The sequence below is a fragment of the Penaeus monodon genome, chromosome 40, assembly GCF_015228065.2.
Source record: "Penaeus monodon isolate SGIC_2016 chromosome 40, NSTDA_Pmon_1, whole genome shotgun sequence".
Classification (NCBI taxonomy): Eukaryota; Metazoa; Arthropoda; class Malacostraca; order Decapoda; family Penaeidae; genus Penaeus; species Penaeus monodon.
The window spans coordinates 31,680,363-31,691,917 of record NC_051425.1 but is presented as its reverse complement, the minus strand read 5'-3'; positions in this window follow the sequence as shown (position 1 = coordinate 31,691,917).

Here is an 11,555-nt window from a genome sequence, read left to right as displayed (position 1 = left end):
TAGGAAAAAAAAAGTTTACTGGGTTTTTTTTCTTTTTGTTTTTTTTAAATTTTTTCTGCCCTTTCCCGGTTCTGCGTAGTTCATTACTTATCTTGGGTTCCCGTTTTTTTATATATGTTTTTTTTTTTCCCTGCAGTGAGTGAAGTCCCTATTTGAATTTTGTTGTTGTTTTTCCCCCGTAAATTTTTACAATTCCCCGTATTTCTTTTTTTTTGCCATTTTTTCTGCCCAAATTTGTGTTTTTTTTAATTTTTAGGGGGGTTTTTTTTTACACACACAAAACAACCCACAACACCCCCACAAACAACCACACACACACCAACCCCCAAAACAACACACACACACCAAAACCACAAAACCATATATAATATATATATATATATATATTTTATATATTATAATATTTTTTTCAAAAAAAATTTTAAAAAATTATTTCTTTTTTTTAACGGTAGGTTTTTAAAATTGAGCCGCCGTGGTCACCGCATGATACTTGATTGTAGTTTTCATTTGTGATGCTCTTGGAGGGGGGTACGTTTGGGAAAGGGGCCCCATTTTCCTTTTTCCCCGGAATATATTATATATATATATATATATTTTATCTATATATTAATAATATATATATATATATATACTATATATATAAAATATTATAATATTCTGTTTTGGGTTTCCCCTCCTCGGGTTTTAGTTTTTTTCTGAAATTTGTGTTATATTTAGCCCGTTTTTTTCTATAATGACCTCTTCCCTCTCACGTTCTTTTTTGTTTTCCCCTGCAGAGAAAAGGGGAAAATGTTTCTGGGGTTGTGCGGTTGCTTTTTTCAGGGAACTCGGCCCCGCTGCACTTTCGTAATCGCCCCATCTTCTCCCTCTCCCCTCTCCCTCTCTCCCCTCTCTCTTCTCTCTCTCTCTCTCTCTCTCTCTCTCTCTCTCTTTTCTCTCCTCTCTCTCTCTCTCTCTCCTCTTTTCTCTCTCTCTCTCTCTCTTCTTTCCTTCTTCTCTCCCCCTCTCTTCTCCCCTCTTTTCTCCCCTCTCTCTCTCTCTCTCTCCTCTCTCCTCATTTTCTCTTTCTCCTTCCCTTATCACAGCTTCCCCTGCCCCCAAAAAACCAAAAAGGAAAATCCTAATGCAAATTTCGGTGACTCGCCAGAAACTGGGAAGCACAAAAGCATCCCCCCGAAGTTGGGCGCCTCGTCCAGTCAAACCCGGTTTTTAGATTGCGCTTTTGCCCTTCCCAAAATTTTTTTTTTTTTTTCTTTTTTTTTTTCCTTTTACAGGGTTTAAATTACTTCACCCCCCCTTCCCTCCCTCCCCCTCCCCCCCTCCCCTTAAAACCCCCACCCGCTGCTATAAAATCACGTCAGGGGACGAAAGGGATTAAGCCCAACGAGGAAAAAATATCTATACAAAAAGAAACGGGGGAATTTTTAAAAAAGGTATCTTTGGCGCCGCTGGTTTGGGCAAAGACCGCCGACTCGGGGCCCGGGTTGTCGTGAACCCCCGGAGCCCCTCGGGGCCGGGGGGAGTTTTGGGGGACCCTTGGGGGCGGGGCCCCAGGGCCCCTGCTGGGGGCAAAGGGGACCTCGCGCTCTCTCGCATGCGTCCTTCTCTCCCACCGTGTTCTCTTCCTTTTGTTTATATGTGTATATATATATATATATAATATATATATATATATATATATATATATATATATATGTGTGTAATATATATATATAATAAATATAAATGTATATATACCCACACACACACACACACACGCACACACACACACACACACACACACACCCCACACACACACACACACCCCACACACACACACACACACACATATATAATTTTATATATATATATATATATATATATTATATTTTAATATATATATATATATAATATATATATATATATATATATATATATATATATATATATATATATATATATATATTATATATATATATATACATATATAGTACATATATATAATATATATATATAATATATATATATATATATATATATATTCATATATGTATATATATATATATTATATGTACATATATATATATATATATATATATATATATATATATATGTATGTATGTATGTATGTATGTACGTATGTGTGTGCCTGTGTGTGGGTGTGTTTCTATATACAGTTTCAAAAATTAGACAAAAATGATTATGATAATGATAATGAACGAATAAATGGGACAAGCACATAAACATAAATAGTAATAGAGAACAAACATCTAAATTCCTAAAACAAAGAAACAAACAAACACAGCAGACAAACAAAGGAGCAAACAGAAACAAACAAAGGAGCAAACAGAAACAAACAAAGGAGCAAACAGAAACAAACAGACCGAAGGCAGATATCGTGCAAATGAACAACCACAGAACAAATATATGAAAAGACTAGTGAACAGAAACGCAATTAATGCAACCAGTTGTGAAAACAAAAACATATTACATCACGCTGCAATTCTATTTAAAGATTTTTAATAACGTAGATATATCAATATAAAAAAAAGAAAAACAAATGAAAAACGGCCTCTGAGGTCCAGTGTGAAACAAGTCTCCATCGAGGCTCGGTTTCCCTTGACCTGAGAAAGTTCTTGAATTTCCATTTTATGTTCTATGATTAGTTTATCATGACACTAATGGTAATGTTTTGATAATATCTATAGTGATTATAATGATGATGATGATGATAATGATGATAATAATTATAATAACAACAATAATGATAATAATTATTATTCACACTATTACTGTGTTTTTTCCCCACTTTCTTCCTTGTTTCTTTTACATCTTTGTCGTCTATTTCTTCTTTTTCTCTTTTCGTAATCATCACCTTCTCTTTCTTCTTTCCTCCTCATCACTGTCTTCTTCTCTTTCTCCTTTCATCCCCATCACTTTCTTCCTTGTTTCTTTTACATCTTTGTCGTCTATTTCTTCTTTTTCTCTTTTCGAACCTTTTTTTTTCATTATCATCACTCTCTTATTTTTCTCCTTTCATCATCATCACCACCTTCTCTTTCTTCTTTCATTAACATCACCTTCTTCTCTTTCTCCTTTCATCATCACATTCTTATCTTTCTCCTTTCATCTACACCTTCTTCTCTTTCTCTTTCCATCGTCATCACTTTCTTCTCTTTCTCCTTTCATTATCATCACCTTCTTATCTTTTTTCTTTCATCATCACCTTCTTCTTCCTCTGGTACTGCTATAAATGCTATTACTATTATTTTTACTCTTTTTTTACTCCTCCTCTTCCTCCTCTATGCATTCTTATTCGTCGTCGTTACCTTCTTTTCCTTCTGCTGCCATCCTTATTATCTCCCTTTTCTCTTCCTATTCTTCTTCTTCTTCTTCATTTCCTTTCCTTTTTTTTCGTCTCTTTCCAACTTCTCTTCTTTCCCTCCACTTTCTTCTCCTCCATGTCCTCCTTCTCCTCTTCTTATTATTATCCTCTTTCGTTCTGCTCCTTCCCCTATTCCTTCGTTTTTTTTTCTTCATCCTTCTCTTCCTCTGCTTCTTCCCCCTTCCTTTCCCCCTTTTTATCCGGCTCCTTAACTCAATCTTTATACTTTTCGTCTTTCTCCTCCTCTTCCCCTTTTCCTTCCTCTTCTTCCTCTTTCTTTATCCCATTTTCCTTCTTCTCCTCTTTTCCTCTTCTTAATTTTCCATTTTTTCCTTTTCTTCCATCCCCCCTTTTTTCCCTTTCCCCCCTTTCCCTTTTCACCCCTCTTTTTTCCTTTTCCACCCCCTTCTTTTCTTTTCCTTTTCCCCCTTCCTTTTTTTTTCCTTTTTCCTTTTTCCCACCGCCTTTTTTTCCTTTCCTCTTCCCCCTTTTTTTTCCCTTTTCCTCTTCCCCCCCTTCCTTTTTTTCCCTTTATCTTCCCACCCCTTTTTTTTCCTTTTTCCTTTTCCACATCCTTTTCTTCCTTTCCTCCCCAACCTCCTTTTCTTCCTTTCCTCTTCCCCCTTTCCCTTTTCTTCCTTTCCTCTTCCACCTTTTTTTTCCTTTTTTCCCCCTCCCCTTTTTTTTCCTTTCCTCTTCCACTCCTTTTTTTTTCCTTTTCCTTTTCCCAACCTCCCTTTTTTTCCTTTCCTCTTCCACCCCTTTTTTTTCCTTTTCCCTTTTTCCCACCTCCTTTTCTTCCTTCCCTTCCACCTCCTTTTTTTCCCTTTTTCCTTTCCCACCCCTTTTTTTCCTTCCTTTTGCTTCCACCCCCTTTTTTCCTTTCCTTTTCCCCACCCCCTTTTCCTTTTTTCCCTTTTCCCTTTCCCAAACCCCCTTTTTCTTCCTTTCCTCTTCCCCCTTTCCTTTTTTCCCTTTTCCTTTTTTCCACCTCCTTTTTTTTTTTCCCTTTTCCCCCTCCCCTTTTTTCCCTTTTCCTTTTCCCCACCTCCTTTTTTTCCCTTTCCTCTTCCACCCCCCTTTTCCTTTTCCCCTTTCCACCTCCTTTTCTTCCTTTCCTTTTCCCACCCCCTTTTTTTTTTTCTCTTCACCCCCTTTTTCCCTTCCTTCCCCTTTTCCACCTCCTTTTTTCTTTTCCTCTTCCCCCCTCCTTTTTTCCCTTTTTCCCTCTTCCAACCCTTTTTTCCCTTTTCCCCTTTTCCCCCCTCCTTTTTTTTCTTTTCCTCTTAAAACCCCCTTTTCTTCCTTTTCTTCACCCCCTTTTCTTCCTTTCCTCTTCCACCTTTTTTTTCCCCATTTCCTTCTTCCACCCCCTTTTTTTCCTTTCCTCTTCCACCCCCTTTTTTCCCTTTTCCTTTTTCCACTCCTTTTTTTCCTTTTCCCTCTTCCCCCTTTCCTTTTTTTTCCTTCCTTTTCCCAACCTTTTTTCCCCTTCCCTTTCCTTTTTCCCACCTCCTTTTTTTCCCTTTTCCTTTTCCCACCCCCTTTTTTTTTCCTTTTCCTTTTTTCCAAAACCCTTTTTTTTTCCTTTCCTTTCCACCTCCATTTCTTTTTTCCCTTTTTCCCCCTCCTTTTCCCTTTCCTTTTCCCAAACCTCCTTTTTTTCCCTTTCCTTTTCCCAATTTCCTTTTTCCTTTCCTTTCCACCCCTTTTTTTCCTTTTCCTCTTAAAACCCCCTTTTCTTTCCTTTCCTCTTCCACCCCCTTTTCTTCCTTTTTTTCCCACCTCCTTTTTTTCCCTTTTCCCTTCCACCCTCTTTTTCTTCCTTTCCTCTTCCACCTCCTTTTTTCCCTTTTCCTCTTCCCCCTTTTTTCCCTTTTTCCCCCTTCCACCTCCCTTTTTTTCCTTTTCCTTTCCCACCTCTTTTTTTTCCCTTTTCCTCTTCCACCCCCTTTTTTTTTCCCTTTCCTCTTCCACTCCTTTTTTCCCTTTTCCTTTTCCACCCTTTTTTTTCCTTTTCCTTTTCCACCTCCTTTTTTTCCCTTTTCTTTTCCCAACCCCCTTTTTTCCTCCTTTCCTCTTCCCCCTCCTTTTTCCTTTTTTTTCCACCCCCTTTTTCTTCCTTTCCCTTCCACCTTTTTTTCCCTTTTCCTTCACCTCCTTTTCTTTTTTTATTTTTTTTTTCTTTTCCCCCACCCCCTTTTTTTTCCTTTTCCCCTCTCCCCCCCTTTTTCCTTTTTCCCTCTTCCACCTCCTTTTCTTCCCTTTTCCTTTTCCCACCCCCTTTTTCCCTTTCATTTTCCACCCCCTTTTCCCTTCCTTTCCTCTTAAACCTCCTTTTTTTTTCCCCTTTCCTTTTCCACCTTTTTTTTCCTTTTTTTCCCCACCTCCTTTTTTTTCCTTTCCCTTCCCCCACCCTTTTCTTCCTTTTTTTCCCACCTCCTTTTCTTCCTTTCCTTTTCCACCCCTTTTTTTCCTTTCCCCCTTCACCTCCTTTTCTTCTTTATTTTCCCCTCCTTTTTTTCCCTTTTCCTCTTCCACCCCCTTTTCTTTTTTTCCCTCTTAAAATCCCTTTTCTTCCTTTCCTCTTCCCCCCTCCTTTTTTTCCCTTTTCTCCTTTTTCCACCCCCTTTTTTCCTTTCCTCTTCCACCCCCTTTTCTTCCTTTCCTTTTCCCCCCTCCTTTTTTTCCCTTTTCCTTTAAAACCTTTTTTTCCCTTTCCTTTTCCCAAACCCCCTTTTTTTTCCTTTTCCCCCAATTTTTCCTTCCACCCCCTTTTTTCCTTTTTTTCCCACCTCCTTTTTTCCTTTTTTCCTTTTCCCACCTCCTTTTTTCCCTTTTCCTCTTCCACCTCCTTTTTTTCCCTTTTTTCCCCCTTCCCCCCTCCTTTTTTTTTTTTTTTTTTTTTTTTTCCCTTTTTTTTTTTTTTTTTTCTTTTCCTCTTCCCCCTTTCCTTTTTCTTCCTTTATTTTCCAACCTCCTTTTTTCCCTTTTCCCCTTTCTTCCCCCCCCTTTTTTTCCCTTTTCCTCTTCCACCCTCCTTTTTTTCCTTTTCCTCTTCCACCCCCTTTTTCCCCTTTTCCTTTTTCCCCCCCTCCTTTTTTTCCTTTTCCCTCTTCCCCCTTTCCCTTTTTTTCCTTTTCCCTTCTTCCACCTCTTTTCTTCCTTCCTTTTCCCCCCCCCCCTTCCACCTCCTTTTTTTTCCTTTTCCTCTTCCATCCCCCCTTTCTTCCTTTATCTTCCATCTCCTTTTTTCCCTTTCCTTTCCCCTCCTTTTTTTCCCTTTTTCCTTTCCACCTCCTTTTTTTCCTTTTTTCTTCCCCCTCCTTTTTTTTTCCTTTCCTTTTCCACCCCCTTTTTCCCTTCCCCTTTTCCTTTTTCCCCCCTTTTTTTCCCTTTTCCTCTTCCACCTCCTTTACTCCCCTTTGCTCCGTTTCCTCCCGTTTCTCTTTATCGCACACAGGCTATCTGTATATACATAACTTTGTTTTTTTTATCATTATTATCTTTTATTCTCTTTTCTTTTTCCTTTCCCCTCTTCTTTTTTCTTTTTTCTTTTTTTTCCCCCTTTCTTCCTTTTTTTCTTCTTTTTTTAAATTTTTCTTCCTTGCCTCACTTCTTTTTATTCTTGTTGCTTCTTTTTCTTTTTCTTCTTTCCTTTCTTTCCTTCTTTCTCTTCCCTTCTTCAATTTAAATTTCCCTTTCCCTCAGTTCCCCCGTTATCGAAAAATTGTAAAATTCAATTTTCACACACACAAAAACAACAACAAAAAAAAAAACAAAAAAAAAACAAAACGGTTTACACTCCAAAAAAATCAACCCAAATTAAAAGAAAGTAAACAAATAATATAACTTAGTAATAAAAGCCCAATGAATAAGATAATAAAATGATAATAAGTAATAAATGATAATAAAAGACCAATGAATTTAAAGATAATAAAATGATAATAAGTAATAAATGATAAAAAAAAACCCAAATGAATAAATAAAAAAAATGATAATAAGTAAAAAATTTATGAAAAAAAGCCCAAAGGGGAAAAATTGCCTTTCAACCCCAGACTGGTTTTCCTTTTTTCGTTTCCATGTAAACGTTTCGAGTCTTTGTGAAAACTCACCCGTCAGGTGATAAAATATTTTAAAAAAACAATCTTGTGGATCAGCTTATGAGGGTTCCCCTTCCCGCCCCCTTCCCCTCCCCTTTTTGGAACTTTTTTTCCTTTTCTTCCCTTTTTCCCCTTTCCCTTTCCTTTCCCCTGATTTCTTATCTTCTTCTTTTCATTTCCCCTCCACTCTTCCCCCTCCTTTTCCTTCAAACCAAAATCCTTTATTTTAGTTTTTTCTCCCCTTCCTCCTCCTGTTCCCTTTTCCCCCCCCTTTCCCCGTCCCCCATTTCCCTTTTTTTCAGTTTTTTCCCCCCTTCCCCCCTATTTTCCCCCTTTTTTTTTCCTCCTATTTTCCCCCTTTTCCCCTTTTCCCCTTTTTTCCCCCTCTTATCCTTCCTACTTTCCTTCTAAACCTCCCATTTCCCTTTTTCCCCATCCTCCTCTTCCCCCTTTTCCTTTTTTTCCCTTTTTTCCTCATTCTACTTTCCTCCTATTTCCCCTCTTCCCCTTCCTCCCTCTGGGTCCCCCTACTTTTCCTTTCCCATTTCCCCTCTTTCTCCTTCCTCCCTTTTTCCCCCTCCTCCTCCTTCGTCCCTTTTCCCCCTCCTTTTTCCCCCCTTTTTCCCCCCCCTAAATCTTCCCAAGGTTTTTCTCCTCTTCCTCCTCCTCCTTTTTCCCCTTCCTCCCCTCTTACTCTTCCTCCTATTTCCCCTCTTCCTCCATCCTATTTTCCTCCTCCTCCTCCTCCTCCTCTTCCCCCTATTTCCCCTCCTCCACCTTCCTGTTTTCCTCCTACTTCTCCTACTCTTCCCCCCCATTTCCCCCCTTTTCCTTCCCCATTTTCCCCCTCCTCTCCCCCTATTTTTTCCCCTTTTTCCCCCTCCCTCCCCTTTCCCCCTATTTCCCCTCTTTCCCCCTTTTCCTTTTTTTCCCCCTATTTCCCCCCCACCTATTTCCCCCCCCTTTCTCCTCCTCCTTCTTCTTTTTCCCCCTCCTCCCCTTCCCCCTCTCTCTAAGCTGGGGGTTTCCCTGATGTTATTTTAATGTTTTAGGAATATTTTGAAGGGGGAAAAAGGATAATAATTTGGTTTTTTTTCTCCCCGTCCCTGTCCCTTTTCATATTTTTCATGATTTTCATTTGTATTTTCATTCATTCATCTGTCGAAATTTGTACTTTAATATTTCTGTTTTATTTTAGTAAAAAAAAAATAATAATATGATGATGATGATGATGATGGTTATGATAGTAAAACTAATGATGATGATTATAATGATAAACCCCCAAAAGATTTATGATCATTTTTAATGACGATGATCATGATGAAAAGACATGAGATCATGGGTAATGAGGGGTAATGTAATAAAAATGATAAAAAATGTTTAAAAATAATAATAATAATAATATTTAAAAAAATAAAAATAATAAAAATAAAAATAATAATTTAAAAATGATAATAATAATGAAAAATAATAATAATAATAATAATAAAAAATAATAATAATAATAAAAATAAGGGGATGGAAAATTGGGGGTTTTGGTTTATACCAAAATTTTAAAAGGGGGAAAAGGGGGGGGATGTCCCCGAGCTGCCCAAAATTACGGGGGGATAAAAATTGGGTTTTGCCACCCCACTAAAACTATTGAAAAGGGTAATTAAGGGTAGACTGAGAGAAAAAGTATTTTAGGGGAAGGGCAACAGTTAAACCCCCGGGGGCATTTATAGGGCTTGGGGAAAAGGCCCAAAATAAGTGCCCAAAAGAAGAAAGGGGTTTTGGAAAAAGTTTGAGGGAAAAAAGGTGCCCCCAAGAAGTATGTTAGGATAATCAAGGAATTTGTTTCAGGAATGCTTTCAACCCCAAATTTAGGGGTTTCAGATGGAACTACGGAACTTCCGGTCCAAAAATCGGATCCCTCAAGGGGTCGAACTAAGGTTTCCCTTTTCCCTTTTTTAAAAGAGGTTTATGTGCTAAAGGAAACAGTTAGAGAAAATTTCCCCCAGGGGGTTTTCCTCTTTTGGGGGATGATGTTTTAGTGACCCAATTTAGGAAAGCGAGCTCTAACAAACCAAGCTCCCAGAGATGAGGCAGGCTTTAGAAAATAGTGTTTTTGAAGAATAAGCAGAAGTAAAACGGAATATATGAAAAAAGTGGAGAAAGAGTCAACAAAGGGTACAATGCCTAGATGGGGTGAATATAAAGAGAGGGGAAAAATCTTAAATATCTGGAAGCAATCTCCCGAAAACCCTCGGAATGGACGGAAAAAAATAAACCCCCCTTATTCATTTTGATGGAAAATCTAAAAAAAGGGGAAAGGGGGTGATATGGGACAGGGAAAAGCTCCTCACGAGTTAAAGGGCTAGAAAATAATAAGGCTGGCAAGATATATGGATTGGGAAGGGATTTCCCCTCAGGGCAAGTAGGAGAGAAGAAACCAGATATTACAGAAATTTAAAAAAAATGCAAGATGGATGTCTGGAGTGGGGAAAGGTGGACAAATTAGGGAAAGAGTATATCAGAGGATCGAAAGGTAGGAAAAAATTGAGATAGTTTGGACATTGATGAGAAGGGGAAAGATAAAAAACACTAGGGGAAAAAATATGGGTAGTAAAACCCGGGACATTTGGGGGAAATGGAAGGCCAAAAATCAGAAAAAAAGATTGTGTAAATACGACTTCGAGGGGAAAAGACCCTTTTTAAAAAGGGTGCTCAAACAGGAAAAAATATGGGGAAATTTTATAAGAAAATGCGACCCCTTTAATAGGAACAAACTGAGAAGAAGAAGAATGATAATAATTGTAACAATAGTAATAAGTATAACAACAATGATAAAAATGATGGTAATGATAATGATAACAGCAATAATAATGACGACGATAATGATAATAGTAATAAAATAATAAATAATAATAATAATAATAATAATAATAACAATAACGGTATTAATAAAAAATAACAATGGTATTGATAAAAAATAATAATGATAATAACAACAACAACAACAACAACAACAACAACAATACGAGAAGCGATCTTACAGGCGGGAAAGGATAAGAAAACCATCAGAGAGGAAAAGCAACTTGAAAAACAAAAACCTTCACAGCATATTCTTCAATGATACGCGTAGTAGAGATTGGTTGAAGTGTGGTAATTTGTAAAAGGCTACAGAGGCCGCATCAATGGAAGTTCAAGCACAAGCAATAAGAACGAGAGCTATTAAACACCACACAGATAAGGAAAAAACAACTCCCCATTCTGCAGACTCTGGAAACGAGAGGAGACGATCGCACCTCGGTATCAGATTGTGAAAATCTTGGCCAGAGACAGTACTATTTTTGGAAACATGATAGGATAGCACAGGTATCATACTAGCAACATTGCAGAAAACCCGCTGCGGTTGTTGAGAATGACACGGTGAAAGTTTTCGAGAACATGGAGATCCAAACTGACAAAACCTTAGAACATCTTAGGCCAGACATACCCGTCTTGGAAAGAGAAGGCCGTATTTGCAAATCGCCCAGTTTCACAGCCTCTGACACCAGGGTCATTGAGGAAAGAACAAGAGAATGGTTATCGATACCAATTCCTGAGCTGGGAAAGACGGAGGATATGGCATTGTAAGGAACTAAAGGTCATCCTCGTTCTCACTGGGCCCAAAGGACACTTTCCTTAAGTTTCCCAAACCGTGGCTCGACCAAGTCAGCCCTAAAATCATCTTGGAATCATTCAGAAAGCAGCTTGGTTGGAGCAGCACGACCCCCCCCCCCCCCCGCTTTGCGCCGAATATCTGAGGTTTGGCTTACAGCTTTATATTCTGTAGTTTTTCCCGGGTTTTTTCCCAGCTGAGACTATGTTTTACTTTCGAAATAATGATAATTATAATAATATTAATGAAATAATAATGATAACAACAACAACACCAACAAAACAACAATAATGATAGTAATGATAATAATAATCATGATAATAACAATAATAATAAAAGTATAATAATAATATCTGTAATAAGAATGGTGATGATATTAATAAGCATAACAAAATTGATAATAATATAATAATAATAATAATGATAATAATGATAATAATAGTAA